The 20,239-nt window shown below is 32.1% G+C and overlaps 1 pseudogene; it reads left to right on the forward strand.

Moving 5' to 3' along the window:
* Nucleotides 1-20,239, forward strand: part of LOC147926655 (putative F-box protein At5g41500) — a 32,547-nt pseudogene that overhangs the window by 3,864 nt on the left and 8,444 nt on the right.

Consider the following 20,239-nt stretch of genomic DNA (forward strand, 5'->3'; position numbering starts at 1 on the left):
TCCAAAACTTTTGAGAAAATGGTGAGAAGTAACCAAAGTCGTCAAAAGATAGAGATGACAAAAAATGAAAAACGAGAGCAACCTTCAAATGACTTTCTTAAAAGAAAGTTTGGTCTCTCAAGAAAGCCAGTGAGCTTTGTACATTGTGTGGTGCAGAGATTTTGATGACTGTGTTCTCTACCAGTTGGAAAGTGTTTTCTTTTGGTCATCATGGTGTTAGAGAACTAATCCATCGTTTTCTGAACTTTAACCACAATTCTCTCATTCTCCACCAACCAAACTACAATGTACAGCATGCTGAATCTCGTCCGGATAGATATATCCAATATCTCAACAAGATGCTCAATCAGGTAAAACATAATTATATTTTATTATCTGAAATGTTCATATGCATAAACTATATAATGATCAAATCTCATTAATGCAAGTGTTGGCCAGACAGGAGAGAAGGCAAAACATAATAGAATGACACTGGACATGGTAAGACAATCCAGAGCACAAAGAGGAAAAAGGTGGTATGAAAAAGATGTGAAAGAACTCGACCTGAATTTAAACTGACTATCTGATATGTGCTCTTCAAGTTTTGTCTTTGGTGGTGGTTGTAATGTTGATGTTGGCGGCATTGATCTGTTTGATCAAAGAATAAATACATTCAACTATAATCTAGTCATTGATTTTCCTAACTAGACACCATTTTTTGGATACAACAATGATGGAGTTATCGTTCTGGGATACAACATGAACTACATGTCAAGTTACAACTTCAACGAGGGTTACTAGAGTCTGAAGCTAGAAGAGCAGCTGTGATATTGAAATCACCCTAATCAATATTTTGAGTTATTTTGGCTATGGTTATTAGGATTGTTTTTGTGTTGTGAGAGTTGATTTTATTTTTCCTTTACATTCAGTATGTTTGCTTCTTGTATTCCTCGTTGATTTAAGAACAAAGATAGTGAGAAGAATCTACAATACTTGAGTATAAATAGTTTTATTTATATCTTATAAATGTTGATTTTGACAAACATAATTCACTATCATTAGGAACATTAAATCTAGTAAATTGTACATCTATATCTTGAAAATTTTGGGCCCATAACTCAAAACTTATAAAATTTTAAATTTTATATAGTCCATTTTTATTTGAGTTTAATTAATTAAGCATTTTTAATTTAATCTCTATTTTTATATTATTATGAAAATTACAACTGTATATTTTATCTAGATTATGATGTGGCGATGGTTGTAATGTCTGGAAAATATATTACTTTCTGTATATATTACTTGTATTAGCTGTAATAAAAGACCAAAAATAGCTCTAATTAATAAAATGAATAACTTTTCCCCCAATATATAGAATAGATCTTTACAAAACAGTTCATAAATAATTTATTGTGTCTCTATAGGGGGAGTTGATGCATACATTTGTCAAACTAATACAATGAACTACAATGAATTTTTTTATCTTTGAGAAATTTTATAGATAAGTATGTAATATTCCTCAAATGAAAAAATTCAATTTTGATAAAAATAAGGGTTGGTAGGAAAAAAGTACTTAGAATGGCTTATAATGATAAATGATTCCATGTGTAATACACGCCTGTATACATAAAAGAACGTTGTTACTCTTAAGCATCAATTTTTGTCTCTTGTTAAACCAAAGCTTTTGAGAAAATGGTGAGAAGTAACAAAGGTCGTCAAAAGATAGAGATGAAAAAAATGAAAAAGGAGAGCAACCTTCAAATGACTTTCTTAAAAGAAAGTTTGGTCTCTCAAGAAAGCCAGTGAGCTTTGCACATTGTGTGGTGAAGAAATTTTGATGATTGTGTTCTCTACCGGTAAAGTGTTTTCTTTTGGTCATCCTGGTGTTAGAGAACTAATCCATCGTTTTCTAAACTTTAACCAAAATTCTCTCATTCTCCACCAACCAAACTACAATTTACAGCTTGCTGAATCTCGTCTGGATAGATATATCCAATATCTCAACAAGATGCTCAATTAGGTAAAACATAATTATATTTTATTATCTGAAATGTTCATATGCATAAACTATATAATGATCAAATCTCATTAATGCAGGTGTTGGCCAGACAGGAGAAGGCAAAATATAATAGAATGACAATGGACATGGTGAGACAATCCAGAGAACAAAGAGGAAAAAGCTGGTATGAAAAAGATGTGAAAGAACTCGACCTGAATAAAAACTGATTATCTGATATGTGCTCTTCAAGTTCTGTCTTTGGTGGTGGTCGTAATGTTGATGTTGGCAGCATTGATCTGTTTGATCAAAGAATGAATACATTCAGCTATAATCTAGTCATGGATTTTCCTAACTAGACACCATTTTTTGGATACAACAATGATGGAGTTATCGTTCTGGGATACAACATGAACTACATGTCAAGGTACAACTTCAACGAGGATTACTATAGTCTGAAGCTAGAAGAGCAGCTGTAATATTGAAATCATCCTAATCAATATTTTGAGTTATTTTGGCTATGGTTATTAGGATTGTTTTTGTGTTGTGAGAGTTGATTTTATTTTTCCTTTACATTTAGTATGTTTGCTTCTTGTATTCCTCGTTGATTTAAGAACAAAGATAGTGAGAAGAATCTACAATACTTGAGTATAAATAGTTTTATTGATATCTTATAAATGTTGATTTTGACAAACATAATTCACTATCATTAGGAACATTAAATCTAGTAAATTGTACATCTATATCTTGAAAATTTTGGGCCCATAACTCAAAACTTATAAAATTTTAAATTTTATATAGTCCATTTTTATTTGAGTTTAATTAATTAAGCATTTTTAATTTAATCTCTATTTTTATATTATTATGAAAATTACAACTGTATATTTTATCTAGATTATGATGTGGCGATGGTTGTAATGTCTGGAAAATATATTACTTTCTGTATATATTACTTGTATTAGCTGTAATAAAAGACCAAAAATAGCTCTAATTAATAAAATGAATAACTTTTCCCCCAATATATAGAATAGATCTTTACAAAACAGTTCATAAATAATTTATTGTGTCTCTATAGGGGGAGTTGATGCATACATTTGTCAAACTAATACAATGAACTACAATGAATTTTTTTATCTTTGAGAAATTTTATAGATAAGTATGAAATATTCCTCAAATGAAAAAATTCAATTTTGATAAAAATAAGGGTTGGTAGGAAAAAAGTACTTAGAATGGCTTATAATGATAAATGATTCCATGTGTAATACACGCCTGTATATATAAAAGAACGTTGTTAATCTTAAGCATCAATTTTTGTCTCTTGTTAATCCAAAGCTTTTGAGAAAATGGTGAGAAGTAACAAAGGTCGTCAAAAGATAGAGATGAAAAAAATGAAAAAGGAGAGCAACCTTCAAATGACTTTCTTAAAAGAAAGTTTGGTCTCTCAAGAAAGCCAGTGAGCTTTGCACATTGTGTGGTGAAGAGATTTTGATGATTGTGTTCTCTACCGGTTGGAAAGTGTTTTCTTTTGGTCATCCTGGTGTTAGAGAACTAATCCATCGTTTTCTAAACTTTAACCAAAATTCTCTCATTCTCCACCAACCAAACTACAATTTACAGCTTGCTGAATCTCGTCTGGATAGATATATCCAATATCTCAACAAGATGCTCAATTAGGTAAAACATAACTATATTTTATTATCTGAAATGTTCATATCCATAAACTATATAATGATCAAACTCATTAATGCAGGTGTTGGCCAGACAGGAGAAGGCAAAATATAATAGAATGACAATGGACATGGTGAGACAATCCAGAGAACAAAGAGGAAAAAGCTGGTATGAAAAAGATGTGAAAGAACTCGACCTGAATAAAAACTGATTATCTGATATGTGCTCTTCAAGTTCTGTCTTTGGTGGTGGTCGTAATGTTGATGTTGGCAGCATTGATCTGTTTGATCAAAGAATGAATACATTCAGCTATAATCTAGTCATGGATTTTCCTAACTATACACCATTTTTTGGATACAACAATGATGGAGTTATCGTTCTGGGATACAACATGAACTACATGTCAAGTTACAACTTCAACGAGGATTACTATAGTCTGAAGCTAGAAGAGCAGCTGTAATATTGAAATCATCCTAATCAATATTTTGAGTTATTTTGGCTATGGTTATTAGGATTGTTTTTGTGTTGTGAGAGTTGATTTTATTTTTCATTTACATTCAGTATGTTTGCTTCTTGTATTCTTCGTTGATTTAAGAACAAAGATAGTGAGAAGAATCTACAATACTTAAGTATAAATAGTTTTATTTATATCTTATAAATGTTGATTTTGACAAACATAATTCACTATCATTAGGAACATTAACTCTAGTAAATTGTACATCTATATCTTGAAAATTTTCGGCCCATAACTCAAAACTTATAAAATTTTAAATTTCATATAGTCCATTTTTCTTTGAGTTTAATTAATTAAGCATTTTTCCTTTATTTTTTTGGTAAAGTTTAAGCATTTTTAATTTAATCTCTATCTTTATATTATTATAAAAATTACAACTGTATATTTTATCTAGATTATGATGTGGCGATGGTTTTAATGTCTAGAAAATATATTATTTTTCTGTATATATTACTTGTATTAGCTGTAATAAAAGACCAAAAATAGCTCTAATTAATAAAATGAATAACTTTTCCCCCAATATATAGAATAGATCTTTACAAAACAGCTCAAAATTAATTTATTGTGTCTCTATAGGGGGAGTTGATGCATACATTTGTCAAACTAATACAATGAACTACAATGAATTTTTTTATCTTTGAGAAATTTTATAGATAAGTATGAAATATTCCTCAAATGAAAAAATTCAATTATGATAAAAATAAGGGTTGGTAGGAAAATAGTACTTAGAATGGCTTATAATGATAAATGATTACATGTGTAATACACGCCTGTATATATAAAAGAACGTTGTTACTCTTAAGCATCAATTTTTGTCTCTTGTTAATCCAAAGCTTTTGAGAAAATGGTGAGAAGTAACAAAGGTCGTCAAAAGATAGAGATGAAAAAAATGAAAAAAGGAGAGCAACCTTCAAATGACTTTCTTAAAAGAAAGTTTGGTCTCTCAAGAAAGCCAGTGAGCTTTGCACATTGTGTGGTGAAGAGATTTTGATGATTGTGTTCTGTACCGGTTGGAAAGTGTTTTCTTTTGGTCATCCTGGTGTTAGAGAACTAATCCATCGTTTTATAAACTTTAACCACAATTCTCTCATTCTCCACCAACCAAACTACAATTTACAGCTTGCTGAATCTCGTCTGGATAGATATATCCAATATCTCAACAAGATGCTCAATTAGGTAAAACATAATTATATTTTATTATCTGAAATGTTCATATGCATAAACTATATAATGATCAAATCTCATTAATGCAGGTGTTGGCCAGATAGGAGAAGGCAAAATATAATAGAATGACAATAGACATGGTGAGACAATTCAGAGAACAAAGAGGAAAAAGCTGGTATGAAAAAGATGTGAAAGAACTCGACCTGAATAAAAACTGATTATCTGATATGTTCTTTTCAAGTTCTGTCTTTGGTGGTGGTCGTAATGTTGATGTTGGCAGCATTGATCTGTTTGATCAAAGAATGAATACATTCAGCTATAATCTAGTCATGGATTTTCCTAACTAGACACCATTTTTTGGATACAACAATGATGGAGTTATCGTTCTGGGGTACAACATGAACTACATGTCAAGTTACAACTTCAACGAGGGTTACTATAGTCTGAAGCTAGAAGAGCAGCTGTAATATTGAAATCATCCTAATCAATATTTTGAGTTATTTTGGCTATGGTTATTAGGATTGTTTTTGTGTTGTGAGAGTTGATTTTATTTTTCATTTACATTCAGTATGTTTGCTTCTTGTATTCTTCGTTGATTTAAGAACAAAGATAGTGAGAAGAATCTACAATACTTGAGTATAAATAGTTTTATTTATAGCTTATAAATGTTGATTTTGACAAACATAATTCACTATCATTAGGAACATTAACTCTAGTAAATTGTACATCTATATCTTGAAAATTTTCGGCCCATAACTCAAAACTTATAAAATTTTAAATTTCATATAGTCCATTTTTCTTTGAGTTTAATTAATTAAGCATTTTTCCTTTATTTTTTTGGTAAAGTTTAAGCATTTTTAATTTAATCTCTATTTTTATATTGTTATAAAAATTACAACTGTATATTTTATCTAGATTATGATGTGGCGATGGTTGTAATGTCTGGAAAATATATTATTTTTCTGTATATATTACTTGTATTAGCTGAAATAAAAGACCAAAAATAGCTCTAATTAATAAAATGAATAACTTTTCCCCCAATATATAGAATAGATCTTTACAAAACAGCTCATAAAGAATTTATTGTGTCTCTATAGGGGGAGTTGATGCATACATTTGTCAAACTAATACAATGAACTACAATGAATTTTTTTATCTTTGAGAAATTTTATAGATAAGTATGAAATATTCCTCAAATGAAAAAATTCAATTTTGATAAAAATAAGGGTTGGTAGGAAAATAGTACTTAGAATAGCTTATAATGATAAATGATTCCATGTGTAATACACGCCTGTATATATAAAAGAACGTTGTTACTCTTAAGCATCAATTTTTGTCTCTTGTTAATCCAAAGCTTTTGAGAAAATGGTGAGAAGTAACAAAGGTCGTCAAAAGATAGAGATGAAAAAAATGAAAAAGGAGAGCAACCTTCAAATGACTTTCTTAAAAGAAAGTTTGGTCTCTCAAGAAAGCCAGTGAGCTTTGCACATTGTGTGGTGAAGAGATTTTGATGATTGTGTTCTCTACCGGTTGGAAAGTGTTTTCTTTTGGTCATCCTGGTATTAGAGAACTAATCCATCGTTTTCTAAACTTTAACCAAAATTCTCTCATTCTCCACCAACCAAACTACAATTTACAGCTTGCTGAATCTCGTCTGGATAGATATATCCAATATCTCAACAAGATGCTCAATTAGGTAAAACATAATTATATTTTATTATCTGAAATGTTCATATGCATAAACTATATAATGATCAAATCTCATTAATGCAGGTGTTGGCCAGACAGGAGAAGGCAAAATATAATAGAATGACAATGGACATGGTGAGACAATCCAGAGAACAAAGAGGAAAAAGCTGGTATGAAAAAGATGTGAAAGAACTCGACCTGAATAAAAACTGATTATCTGATATGTGCTCTTCAAGTTCTGTCTTTGGTGGTGGTCGTAATGTTGATGTTGGCAGCATTGATCTGTTTGATCAAAGAATGAATACATTCATCTATAATCTAGTCATGGATTTTCCTAACTAGACACCATTTTTTGGATACAACAATGATGGAGTTATCGTTCTGGGATACAACATGAACTACATGTCAAGTTACAACTTCAACGAAGATTACTATAGTCTGAAGCTAGAAGAGCAGCTGTAATATTGAAATCATCCTAATCAATATTTTGAGTTATTTTGGCTATGGTTATTAGGATTGTTTTTGTGTTGTGAGAGTTGATTTTATTTTTCATTTACATTCAGTATGTTTACTTCTTGTATTCTTCGTTGATTTAAGAACAAAGATAGTGAGAAGAATCTACAATACTTGAGTATAAATAGTTTTATTTATATCTTATAAATGTTGATTTTGACAAACATAATTCACTATCATTAGGAACATTAACTCTAGTAAATTGTACATCTATATCTTGAAAATTTTCGGCCCATAACTCAAAACTTATAAAATTTTAAATTTTATATAGTCCATTTTTCTTTGAGTTTAATTAATTAAGCATTTTTCCTTTATTTTTTTGGTAAAGTTTAAGCATTTTTAATTTAATCTCTATTTTTATATTATTATAAAAATTACAACTGTATATTTTATCTAGATTATGATGTGGCGATGGTTGAAATGTCTGGAAAATATATTATTTTTCTGTATATATTACTTGTATTAGCTGTAATAAAAGACCAAAAATAGCTCTAATTAATAAAATGAATAACTTTTCCCCCAATATATAGAATAGATCTTTACAAAACAGCTCATAAATAATTTATTGTGTCTCTATAGGGGGAGTTGATGCATACATTTGTCAAACTAATACAATGAACTACAATGAATTTTTTTTATCTTTGAGAAATTTTATAGATAAGTATGAAATATTCCTCAAATGAAAAAATTCAATTTTGATAAAAATAAGGGTTGGTAGGAAAATAGTACTTAGAATGGCTTATAATGATAAATGATTACATGTGTAATACACGCCTGTATATATAAAAGAACGTTGTTACTCTTAAGCATCAATTTTTGTCTCTTGTTAATCCAAAGCTTTTGAGAAAATGGTGAGAAGTAACAAAGGTCGTCAAAAGATAGAGATGAAAAAAATGAAAAAAGGAGAGCAACCTTCAAATGACTTTCTTAAAAGAAAGTTTGGTCTCTCAAGAAAGCCAGTGAGCTTTGCACATTGTGTGGTGAAGAGATTTTGATGATTGTGTTCTCTACCGGTTGGAAAGTGATTTCTTTTGGTCATCCTGGTGTTAGAGAACTAATCCATCGTTTTCTAAACTTTAACCACAATTCTCTCATTCTCCACCAACCAAACTACAATTTACAGCTTGCTGAATCTCGTCTGGATAGATATATCCAATATCTCAACAAGATGCTCAATTAGGTAAAACATAATTATATTTTATTATCTGAAATGTTCATATGCATAAACTATATAATGATCAAATCTCATTAATGCAGGTGTTGGCCAGACAGGAGAAGGCAAAATATAATAGAATGACAATGGACAAGGTGAGACAATCCAGAGAACAAAGAGGAAAAAGCTGGTATGCAAAAGATGTGAAAGAACTCGACCTGAATAAAAACTGATTATCTGATATGTTCTCTTCAAGTTCTGTCTTTGGTGGTGGTCGTAATGTTGATGTTGGCAGCATTGATCTGTTTGATCAAAGAATGAATACATTCAGCTATAATCTAGTCATGGATTTTCCTAACTAGACACCATTTTTTGGATACAACAATGATGGAGTTATCGTTCTGGGATACAACATGAACTACATGTCAAGTTACAACTTCAACGAGGGTTACTATAGTCTGAAGTTAGAAGAGCAGCTGTAATATTGAAATCATCCTAATCAATATTTTGAGTTATTTTGGCTATGGTTATTAGGATTGTTGTTGTGTTGTGAGAGTTGATTTTATTTTTCATTTACATTCAGTATGTTTGCTTCTTATATTCTTCGTTGATTTAAAAACAAAGATAGTGAGAAGAATCTACAATACTTGAGTATAAATAGTTTTATTTATAGCTTATAAATGTTGATTTTGACAAACATAATTCACTATCATTAGGAACATTAACTCTAGTAAATTGTACATTTATATCTTGAAAATTTTCGGCCCATAACTCAAAACTTATAAAATTTTAAATTTCATATAGTCCATTCTTATTTGAGTTTAATTAATTAAGTATTTTTCATTTATTTTTTTGGTAAAGTTTAAGCATTTTTAATTTAATCTCTATTTTTATATTATTATGAAAATTACAACTGTATATTTTATCTAGATTATGATGTGGCGATGGTTGTAATGTCTGGAAAATATATTATTTTTCTGTATATATTACTTGTATTAGCTGTAATAAAAGACCAAAAATAGCTCTAATTAATAAAATGAATAACTTTTCCCCCAATATATAGAATAGATCTTTACAAAACAGCTCATAAATAATTTATTGTGTCTCTATAGGGGGAGTTGATGCATACATTTGTCAAACTAATACAATGAACTACAATGAATTTTTTTATCTTTGAGAAATTTTATAGATAAGTATGAAATATTCCTCAAATGAAAAAAATTCAATTTTGATAAAAATAAGGGTTGGTAGGAAAATAGTACTTAGAATAGCTTATAATGATAAATGATTCCATGTGTAATACACGCCTGTATATATAAAAGAACGTTGTTACTCTTAAGCATCAATTTTTGTCTCTTGTTAATCCAAAGCTTTTGAGAAAATGGTGAGAAGTAACAAAGGTCGTCAAAAGATAGAGATGAAAAAAATGAAAAAGGAGAGCAATCTTCAAATGACTTTCTTAAAAGAAAGTTTGGTCTCTCAAGAAAGCCAGTGAGCTTTGCACATTGTGTGGTGAAGAGGTTTTGATGATTGTGTTCTCTACCGGTTGGAAAGTGTTTTCTTTTGGTCATCCTGGTGTTAGAGAACTAATCCATCGTTTTCTAAACTTTAACCACAATTCTCTCATTCTCCACCAACCAAACTACAATTTACAGCTTGCTGAATCTCGTCGGATAGATATATCCAATATCTCAACAAGATGCTCAATTAGGTAAAACATAATTATATTTTATTATCTGAAATGTTCATATGCATAAACTGTATATTGATCAAATCTCATTAATGCAGGTGTTGGCCAGATAGGAGAAGGCAAAATATAATAGAATGACAATAGACATGGTGAGACAATTCAGAGAACAAAGAGGAAAAAGCTGGTATGAAAAAGATGTGAAAGAACTCGACCTGAATAAAAACTGATTATCTGATATGTTCTTTTCAAGTTCTGTCTTTGGTGGTGGTCGTAATGTTGATGTTGGCAGCATTGATCTGTTTGATCAAAGAATGAATACATTCAGCTATAATCTAGTCATGGATTTTCCTAACTAGACACCATTTTTTGGATACAACAATGATGGAGTTATCGTTCTGGGGTACAACATGAACTACATGTCAAGTTACAACTTCAACGAGGGTTACTATAGTCTGAAGCTAGAAGAGCAGCTGTAATATAGAAATCATCCTAATCAATATTTTGAGTTATTTTGGCTATGGTTAGTAGGATTGTTTTTGTTTTGTGAGAGTTGATTTTATTTTTCTTTTACATTCAGTATGTTTGCTTCTTGTATTCTTTGTTGATTTAAGAACATAGATAGTGAGAAAAATCTACAAAACTTGAGTATAAATAGTTCTATTTATATCTTATAAATGTTTATTTTCACAAACATAATTCACTATCATTAGGAACATTAACTCTAGTAAATTGTACATATATATCTTGAAAATTTTGGGCCCATAACTCAAAACTTATGAAATTTTAAATTTCATATAGTCCATTTTTATTTGAGTTTAATTAATTAAGCATTTTTCATTTATTTTTTTGGTAAAGTTTAAGCATTTTTAATTTAATCTCTATTTTTATATTATTATGAAAATTACAACTGTATATTTTATCTAGATTATGATGTGGCGATGGTTGTAATGTCTGGAAAATATATTATTTTTTTGTATATATTACTTGTATTAGCTATAATAAAAGACCAAAAATAGCTCTAATTAATAAAATGAATAACTTTTCCCCCAATATATAGAATAGATCTTTACAAAACAGCTCATAAATAATTTATCGTGTCTCTATAGGGGGAGTTGATGCATACATTTGTCAAACTAATACAATAAACTACAATGAATTTTTTTATCTTTGAGAAATTTTATAGATAAGTATGAAATATTCCTCAAATGAAAAAATTCAATTTTGATAAAAATAAGGGTTGGTAGGAAAATAGTACTTAGAATGGCTTATAATGATAAATGATTCCATGTGTAATACACGCCTGTATATATAAAAGAACGTTGTTACTCTTAAGCATCAATTTTGTCTCTTGTTAATCAAAAACTTTTGAGAAAATGGTGAGAAGTAACCAAAGTCGTCAAAAGATAGAGATGACAAAAATGAAAAACGAGAGCAACCATCAAATGACTTTCTTAAAAGAAAGTTTGGTCTCTCAAGAAAGCCAGTGAGCTTTGCACATTGTGTGGTGCAGAGATTTTGATGATTGTGTTCTCTACCGGTTGGAAAGTGTATTCTTTTGGTCATCATGGTGTTAGAGAACTAGTCCATCGTTTTCTAAACTTTAACCACAATTCTCTTATTCTCCACCAACCAAACTACAATGTACAGCATGCTGAATCTCGTCCAGATAGATATATCCAATATCTCAACAAGATGCTCAATCAGGTAAAACATAATTATATTTTATTATCTGAAATAATCATATGCATAAACTATATAATGATCAAATCTCATTAATGCAAGTGTTGGCCAGACAGGATGTAACATCCGTGAACCGGAATCCCGGTTTGGGAGTTGCATCGATCGATGCAGTTGGTGCATCGGTCGATGCAGTTGGTGCATCGGTCGATGCATGTTCAATTAAGCATTTTTCATTTATTTTTTTGGTAATTTTTAAGCATTTTTAATTTAATATCTATTTTTATATTATTATGAAAATTACAACTGTATATTTTATCTAGATTATGATGTGGCGATGCTTGTAATGTCTGGAAAATATATTATTTTCTGTATATATTACTTGTATTAGCTGTAACAAAAGACCAAAAATAGCTCTAATTAATAAAATGAATAACTTTTCCCCCAATATATACAATATATCTTTATAAAACAGCTCATAAATAATTTATTGTGTCTCTATAGGGGGAGTTGATGCATACATTTGTCAAACTAATACAATAAACTAATACAATGAACTACCATGAATTTTTTTGAGCTTTGAGAAATTTTATAGATAAGTATGAAATATTCCTCAAATGAAAAAAATCAATTTTGATAAAATTAAGGGTTGGCAAGAAAATAGTACTTAGAATGGCTTATAATGATAAATGATTTCATGTGTAATACACGCCTGTATAAAAGAAAGTTGTTACTCTTAAGCATCAATTTGGTCTCTTGTTAATCCAAAGCTTTTGAGAAAATGGTGAGAAATAACAAAGGTCGTCAAAGGATAGAGACGAAAAAAATGAAAAACGAGAGCAACTTTCAAATGACTTTCTTAAAAGAAAGCTAGTGAGCTTTACACATTGTGTGGTGCAGAGATTTTGGTGATTGTGCTCTCTACCGGTTGGAAAGTGTTTTCTTTTGGTCATCCTGGTGTTAGAGAACTAATCCATCGTTTTCTAAACTTTAACCACAATTCTCTCATTCTCCACCAACCAAACTACAATCTACAGCTTGCTGAATCTTGTTCAGATAGATATATCCAATATCTCAACAAGATGCTCAATCAGGTAAAACATAATTATATTTTATTATCTAAAATGTTCATATGCATAAACTATATAATGATTGAATCTCATTAATGCAGGTGCTGGCCAGACAGGAGAAGGCAAAACATAATAGAATGACACAGGAAATGGTGAGACAATCCAGAGAACAAAGAGGAAAATGCTGGTATGAAAAAGATGTGAAAGAACTCGACCTGAATAAAAACTGACTATCTGATATGTGCTCTTCAAGTTCTGTCTTTGGTGGTGGTCGTAATGTTGATGTTGGCGGCATTGATCTGTTTGATCAAAGAATGAATACATTCAGCTATAATCCCGTCATGGATTTTCCTAACTAGACATCATTTTTTGGATAGAAAAATGATGGAGTTATCGTTCCGGGATACAACATGAACTACATGTCAAGTTACAACTTCAACGAGGGTTACTAAAGTCTGAAGCTAGAAGAGCAGCTGTGATATTGAAATCATCCTAATCAATATTTTGAGTTATTTTGGCTATGGTTAGTAGGATTGTTTTTGTTTTGTGAGAGTTGATTTTATTTTTCTTTTACATTCAGTATGTTTGCTTCTTGTATTCTTCGTTGATTTAAGAACAAAGATAGTGAGAAAAATCTACAATACTTGAGTATAAATAGTTCTATTTATATCTTATAATTGTTGATTTTCACAAACATAATTCACTATCATTAGGAACATTAACTCTAGTAAATTGTACATATATATCTTGAAAATTTTGGGCCCATAACTCAAAACTTATGAAATTTTAAATTTCATATAGTCCATTTTTATTTGAATGTAATTAATTAAACATTTTCGTTTATTTTTTTGGTAAAGTTTAAGCATTTTTAATTTAATCTCTATTTTTCTATTATTATGAAAATTACAACTATATATTTTATCTAGATTATGATGTGGCGATTCTTGTAATGTCTGGAAAATATATTATTTTTTCTGTATATATTACTTGTATTAGCTGTAACAAAAGACCTAAAATAGCTCTAATTAATAAAATGAATAACTTTTCCCCAATATATAGAATAGATCTTTATAAAACAGCTCATAAATAATTTATTGTGTCTCTATAGGGGGAGTTGATGCATACATTTGTCAAACTAATATAATGAACTACCATGAATTTTTTTTAGCTTTGAGAAATTTTATAGATAAGTATGAAATATTCCTCAAATAAAAAAAATTTTAATTTTGATAAAAATAAGGGTTGGTAGGAAAAATAGTACTTAGATTGGTTTATAATGATAAATGATTCCATGTGTAATACACGCCTGTATATATAAAAGAAAGTTGTTACACTTAAGCATCAATTTTTTCTCTTGTTAATCCAAAGCTTTTGAGAAAATGGTGAGAAGTAACAAAGGTCGTCAAAAGATAGAGATGAAAAAAATGAAAAACGAGAGCAACCTTCAAATGACTTTCTTAAAAGAAAGTTTGATCTCCTAAGAAAGCCAGTGAGCTTTGCACATTGTGTGGTGCAGAGATTTTGGTGATTGTGCTCTCTACCGGTTGGAAAGTGTTTTCTTTTGGTTATCCTGGTGTTAGAGAACTAATCTATCGTTTTCTAAACTTTAACCACAATTCTCTCATTCTCCACCAACCAAACTACAATCTACAACTTGTTGAATCTCGTTCGGATAGATATATCCAATATCTGAACAAGATGCTCAATCAGGTAAAACATAATTATATTTTATTATCTAAAATGTTCATATGCATAAACTATATAATGATTGAATCTCATTAATGCAGGTGTTGGCCAGACAAGAGAAGGCAAAACATATTAGAATGACACTAGACATGGTGAGACAATCCAAAGAAAAAAGAGGAAAAAGCTGGTATGAAAAAGATGTGAAAGAACTCGACATGAATAAAAACTGACTATCTGATATATGCTCTTCAAGTTCTGTCTTTGGTGGTGGTCGTAATGTTGATGTTGGCGGCTTTGATCTGTTTGATTAAAGAATGAATACATTCAGCTATAATCCAGTCATGGATTTTCCTAACTAGACACCATTTTTTGGATACAACAATGATGGAGTTATTGTTTCGGGATACAACATGAACTACATGTCAAGTTACAACTTCAACAAGGGCTACTAGAGTCTTAAGCTAGAAGAGCAGCTGTGAAACAACCCGACCCATTTTTTTTTAATAATAAATACAATACATAATTAATCATCCCATACTACTTTATTAACCAACCCAAACCACATCTCATCATTAAACCAGCAATAACCATTAAGCATAGCGGAAACATACCAATAATACAAAACTAATACATCATCAATACAATAACACTCCTAACCATCCTATCCAACAACCTAGCATAACTCTATCCAAGGTTCCCACATAAACAATATAACCAACAACACACAAACGAGACCCTAGATCATCCTCCTCCTCATCGCCATGATTCCACGTCACATACCTGCACACCACAAACAACAATTGAGATGCGTAAGTATTATCATAAATACTTAGTGAGGCAATCCTCTCATCTACTAGGCTATACACACAAGCAACTGAGAACCAGTGTTTAACAATTAGCAACGAAACACAAACAAACCAGGGAAAACGAACATCAACCGATGCTGAACAGATTGGTGTCGACTGACACTACCTAAGTGTCGATCGACACTACCTAAGTGTCGATCGACACTACCTAAGTGTCGATCGACACTCCTCACTTGGTGTCGACCGACACCTACTTGGTATCGATCGACACAGCCTCTACAACACGATTTGCATGAAGCCGAAAGTCAAAGAACCGCTTCCCAAATCCACCAAATCGTCCGAAACTCCTCCAAAAGCCCTGGGAACACATGGGAACCACATCCCAACCACAAACATACAAGGAAACACCACAAACAAGAACAATACAAGCAAAACAAAGAATTCTCAGGCTTAGATCAGCCATGGTCATGCACTCACCTCTTTTGCAGGAGATTTGATTGAAAAACGGTAGAAACAACTCCTCAAGAAGCTTCTCCTTCGTTCCCAGCAACAACCTCCCCTTCCACAGCAACAGATCTCACCAAAAACCACCAAGAACAAGCCAAAATCTCACAAGAACACTCTCAAACACTTTCTCTCCTTTTTATCTTTTTTTCTCATTCAACAGCGATCAAGACACGAAACCCTCGACTTGCGTCAATTCTCCCCTTATATATCCGGTTTAGGCAACCCAATTAACCCAAACCAACCCAAAATCGTGGAATAAAATTAATCTGGTCAAACCAGAAAAGCTGGTATCGATCGACACTCCCATGGTGTCGACCGACACCCACCCCCAAATCACCAAATTTGATTCGCGGGTGTTACAAGCTGTGATATTGAAATCATCCTAATCAATATTTTGAGTTATTTTGGCTATGGTTATTATGATTGTTTTTGTGTTGTGAGAGTTGATTTTATTTTTTCTTTACATTCAGTATGTCTGCTTCTTGTATTCTTCGTTGATTTAAGAACAAAGATAGTGAGAAAAATCTACAATACTTGAGTATAATAGTTTTATTTATATCTTATAAATGTTGATTCTAACAAACATAATTCACTAACATTAACTCTAGTAAATTGTACATATATATCTTGAAAATTTTGGGCCCATAACTCAAAACTTATGAAATTTTAATTTTCATACAGTCCATTTTTATTTGAATTTAATTAATTAAGCATTTTTCATTTATTTTCTTTTGGTAAAGTTTAAACATTTTTAATTTAATCTCTATTTTTATATTATTATGAAAATTACAACTGTATATTTTATGTAGGTTATGATGTGGCGATTCTTGTAATGTCTGGAAAATATATTATTTTCTGTATATATTACTTGTATTAGCTGTAACAAGAGACCCAAAATAGCTCTAATTAATAAAATGAATAACTTTCCCCCCAATATATAGAATAGATCTTTATAAAACAGCTCATAAATAATTTATTGTGTCTCTATAGGGGGAGTTGATGCATACATTTGTCAAACTAATACAATGAACTACCATGAATTTTATTATCTTTGAGAAATTTTATAGATATGTATGAAATATTCCTCAAATGAAAAAATTCAATTTTGATAAAAATATGGGTTGGTAAGAAAAATAGTACTTAGAATGGCTTATAATGATAAATGATTCCATGTGTAATACACGCCTTTATATATAAAAGAACGTTGTTACTCTTAAGCATCAATTTCGTCTCTTGTTAATCCAAAGCTTTTGAGAAAATGGTGAGAAGTAACAAAGGTCGTCAAAAGATAGAGATGAAAAAAATGAAAAACGAGAGCAACCTTCAGATGACTTTCTTAAAAGAAAGTTTGGTCTCTCAAGAAAGCCAGTGAGCTTTGCACATTGTGTGGTTGTAACATCTGCGAACCGATTTCCCGGTTTAGGGGTGCATCTTTCGATGCAGGTTCGGTTTGCTCGGTCGAGTTGTAAGTTAAACGCTGCGTTTTGGGTTTAGGAAAACTCTTAGGGGGAGGTATTGGTTTAGGATTTAGAAAGAATTTTAATGACTTTGTATTTTTAAAAATCTTGCTGACTTTTAAAATCATAGAAAATGAGAAAGTAAAAATGAAGGATTCTATAAGAGATTGTTTAGGAAGTTATTTTAAATCTTGCTGATTTGTGTTTCCTAATCTTGTAAACTCTTTCATAAAATCTTTCAAAATCTTTCTATTTGATGAAAGAGTTTTCATGACTTTTGTTATGAAGGAAATGATATAAAATCCTAAACCAATAACACAAAATTTGAATTCATTAACAATCCAAGATTCTTTTGTTTTAATTGAATAACATAAAACTTTTCATGACTTTATAAGACTCTTAATCCAATAACACTAGATTTATCAAGATTTTAGATAACTTTTTATAAATCCACAACCAATAACACCAAATTTTTAAAGAGATTTAAAAAGTCTTGATTGAATAACAACATATTTTACATAACTTTTAAAGTCATTAAAATTCTTTCTAAATCCTAAACCAATACCTCCCCCTTAAACTTGAGTTTTGTCTCTTTCGACAAGTTTGGCCGTTTTTGAGAGAAAACAAAAGAGAGAAAAGGTTCTTGAGTGTTCTTGAGGATTTTGGGTGATTTGAGGCTGTTTCTGTAGAGATCTGTAGCTGGAATCTCTGTAAGAGCTTCCTAGGAGCGTTTTTTTTGCTTGTTTAAGGTTCAAAATCGTCTTGGCAAAGGTAAGTTCATGACCATGGCTTATCTAAGCTAGAGATCTCTATGAGTTGCTTATTATGTGTTGTTAGGCTTGTTAGACTGTTATTTGGGATGTTAGGAAGCTTTCTTGTGGCTTGGGATCGAGTTTTGTGGTTGCAGGAATGAAGATCCGGCGAGAAGCTTCGGGAGAACACGATGCTCGGCATTGCATCGGTTGATGCACTTTGTGCGCCGGTCGATGCAAGTGCGAGGATGGCGCGTAAAACCTAGGGTTTTCGTGTTATGTCGAGCATGCGTCGGTCGATGCAGTGCGAGTGTCGATCGATGCAATTGCATCTAGCATCGGTCGATGCAACCTTGTGTCGGTCGATGCATCCCCATCTGGTGTCGGTCGATGCAGAGTCCTGGTTTGTTATTGTTGATTGTTGATTGTTGGTTGATGGTTAAGATGTCTCTATTGCTTGTGTGTATAGCCCATTAGATGGGAAGATTGCCTTACTGAGTGTTTATAAAATACTCATGCATTGCAATATGTGTTTGTGGTGCAGGTAAAGGCAAAGTGTAATCGTGGAATCAAGGCAATGAAGAGGAGGATGTTCTAGGGACTCAATTGGTTGTTGTCTAGCATTGCTAGGTTGCTAGAGTTGGGTCATTAGAAACATTGCTAGGTTGTTGGTTCTATGATTCCTGTTGGTTGAATTTTGGATATTGTTATGTTATAATTATTGGATATTTATTGGATATTGATATTTGTTATTCCGCTGTTGATTGTGAATGTGGTTAGGTGGCTAGTGGGTATGGAACCATTAGTTGTAGTTTATTATTACTATTATTATTTATTTTTATTTTTTGAAATGGGTCTGGTCGTTTCAGTTTGGTATCAGAGCCCTTACAGTTCTAGGTTTGGGTTCACTAGGCTTTGTGCTGTAGATGTTTGGGATTTGCATGCTTTGATTGATTATGTGAGTTAGTCAATTGTGTGTGGCATGGAGTCCTAGAACATCCTCTTTGAGCCTACAGTGTGATTCCACGGTGAGTTTATGTTTTTTGTTATGTTAAGATTGCTTGTTAGCCTCGGTTCTTGGAAGTGCAGTGGTTAAAGGTGTTTGGGTTGTTGGTCGTGGATGGGGACGTGTTCATGGTCATGGTCGGGCGGGTCCCGAGGCCAGCGAGTGTGTGGTCCAGAGTTCCACGAGGAGGTACGTCAGAGGGTCGCAAGCGTATCAGGAGGGACCAGAGAGGTTAGCCGGTGAGCGTGCTGGGGTTGCTGGGAACCCAGATGTGGGGTTGCAGCAGGTGTAGCCCTAGGTCGAGATGATCGCTTGGCAGATCTGTTGGCGTGCTGTTGGAGCGGTTACCGAGAGGGGTACCAGTGCAGGCTCCAGTTGTACCGCATGTGGCGGGGTGCAGCCGAGGGCTGTGGATGTTGAGGACTTTCCTTCTTATGTTAGGAGGATGGAGCAGTTGTAGACGCCGGTGTGAGATTCTTCTCGAGAGGTATCGAGCCTAGTGAGGCGGATAGATGGACATATGTAGTTGGAGCAGATATATCTCTGTTTGGTGGGTAATCCAGTTGGATATTAGAAGTTGAATGGGCAGGTGTAACATTGAAATGTTATACTCTGACCACAGGAATTAATTTTGGTCGAAAGATGTTTATAGTCCTTAAGGATAGTTGCTCCTGAGGGGATGGTGGTTTCCCTGAATACCGATAGCTCGAGGGGCTGGGGGCTCCGGGAGTGGTAGAGGGGATGAGTAGTTCTCCTGCTACCGAGATCTTGAGGATTGTGGTCCAAGAGTGAGACGGTATAACTCGAAGACGCTGGTCTGAGAGTGTGATTGGTATGGCCCAAAGGTTGCAAATTAAGGGTGGAGGAGTTTGGAGCAAGCAATGCCTAGGACGTGAGTATAAACATAACGAT

This window comes from Camelina sativa, chromosome 15, assembly GCF_030686135.1.
Source record: "Camelina sativa cultivar CO46 ecotype springtype chromosome 15, ASM3068613v1".
Lineage (NCBI taxonomy): Eukaryota > Viridiplantae > Streptophyta > Magnoliopsida > Brassicales > Brassicaceae > Camelina > Camelina sativa.